The following is a 2,389-nucleotide window of genomic DNA, read 5'->3' as shown; positions in this document are numbered from 1 at the left end:
TAGATATATTGTTTTTGACATGAATGCAACACCATTCCTCTTCAATTTGTCATTCCCGGTATAGTAAACCATGTGGTTGTCAGATTCAAAATGGCCAATACCAGTCCATTTCAGCTCACTGATGCCTAGAATATCGATGTTTATGCATTCCATTTCCCCAGGCGCATATGAGTGCCTTCCAACCTGAAGGGTTCATTTTCTGGCACTATATCTGACAGTGTTTTTCTGCTATCCATAAGGTTTTCAGTGACTAAATATTTGGAATTAGTTTGTCACTTCTTCCTAGTCTGTCTTTGTCTGGAAGCTCATCTGAAACCTGTCCACCACTGGTTATCCTTCTGATATTTAAAATATCAGTTGCATAGCTTCCAGAATCACAGCAACTGACAAGCCACCACAGTATGACAAAATGACAGATGAGTGGCGGATCATTTATGTAGTATGCAAGAAGAAATTTGCTTAAATAATACAAAAATGGCTGCAACCATACATTGACAGATGATATAGTAGCGAATCGGTGTAAACTACACTCCCCCTCAATGCCCAATATACCAAAAATCATGAGAAAGTTACACATAGCAAATTCTGTGCTGACTCAGTGGCAACTAGCAACAATGACATTTCAGTTTCAATATCATAGTTGTAAAATAACCTCCTACAAAGGCAATATTCAAATTGACCTTGGATCTCTGTGGAATTTGAGACCATTATCTTCCAATATAGCTTTTTTCATATAGTCATTTCCTACTTCAAATTTTCTTGATCCAATATCTCATAAGTTTTTTCTTTGTATTTATTTGAAACAGTTTTATTGTGTTTTTGGTGAGAGTGTATGCAGAAAATTAGGTTATCATTTAACAATTTCTATATAAATTATTCAATAACATTGGTTACAATTTTCACAAGGTGTCAACAGTCTCATTAGTTGAATTCTGGTTGTTCTGTTTCTAGTAATCTGGATTCCCTGCCTCCTTACCTTCTCATCTTTGCTTTAGGTTAATTGTTGACAATTTGGTCACATATGAATGATTTTTTAAATGCTATAACTACTCACAGATAATATTCTTTATTTTATGAGCCACTCTGTTATTTACTTAAAAGATAACATTTGTTAATAGATTTGAAGAGTATCTCAGGGAAAAAAGTCTTCGCGAGTCCTTCAGCCTCAAGTGGTCTAGTAATTCTGGACTTTTTAAGAATTTGACTTCTGCTCTACATTTTTCTCCCATTTTATAAGGATCAATTTTTTTTTTTTTTTTTTTTTTGCTTATATCAGAATGTTGTGCATTGGTAGGTGGGCACCATCTAGTTATTCTGGTCTGAGAGTACATAAGGCTATTGTTCATATAGATGTTTAGGCCTGTATACTAGTTTCTTCTATAAGTCTTTTGTCCTCTTTTGCTCCTGATGAGTAGAGACCAATACCTGTATCTTAGATGACCACTCACATGACTTTAAGACCCCATACTACTCACTAAACTAGGATATAGAATATAAGCTTTTTGAACTGTAATGTCTCAATTGACTATGTTGTCCCACGAAATTATGATCTGATGATTCAGACTCAAAAAAATCAAACTTGCAAGGCCTTTGGTTCTTTCTCCTAAGTATCCCAAAGTGTACCTTCTATATGGTTTATTTTATATATTCATACATATGTATAAGCACAAACATATATGAATATGTTGTTTGGTGTTTTTAAGTGCCACTGACTCAGTTCTGACTTATGGCAACACTGCCTCCAACAGAACCAAAGATCCTAACAATTGTTGCTAGGTTTGAGACCACTGCTGCTGTTATCATTGGGAGTCTAATGTCTTTCAGGAACTGACTCCTCTTGACAACATGTCCAAAGTACAAGGGATAAAGTCTCGCCCTCATCATTGCTAAGGAGCATCCTGGCTGTACTTCTTCCAACACAGGTTTCTTTGTACTTCTGGAAGTCCATAGAACTTTCAATATTCTTTGATAACACCATAATTCAAAGACATTCATTCATCTATGGTCTTTATTCATTATCCAACTTTCACATGCATATGAGGCTGTTGAAAATATCATGGCCTGAGTCTGGTGCACCTTAGTCCTTACAGTGACATCTTTGCTCTTTAGCACTTTAAAGAGGTCTTTAGCAACAGATTTGCCTAATGCAAATTGCCGTTTGATTTCCTGACTGCTTCTTCCATGAGCATTCATTGTGGAGCCAAACAAAATGAACTCTTTGACAACTTCAATTTTTTCTCCATTTATCATGATGCATACATCACAGTTATATACGTATACATATGATGTGTGTGTGTGTGTGTGTATATATATAGTGTGGCGCTGTGGGTTAATACACCAGACTGCAAAGCCATTTGAATTGCAAGGTCAGTGGTTCAAGCTCACCACC

Source organism: Chrysochloris asiatica, unplaced genomic scaffold (genome assembly GCF_000296735.1).
Source record: "Chrysochloris asiatica unplaced genomic scaffold, ChrAsi1.0 scaffold00028, whole genome shotgun sequence".
NCBI lineage: Eukaryota > Metazoa > Chordata > Mammalia > Afrosoricida > Chrysochloridae > Chrysochloris > Chrysochloris asiatica.
The sequence above is the reverse complement of the archived record's forward strand: the minus strand, read 5'-3'. Positions refer to the sequence as shown.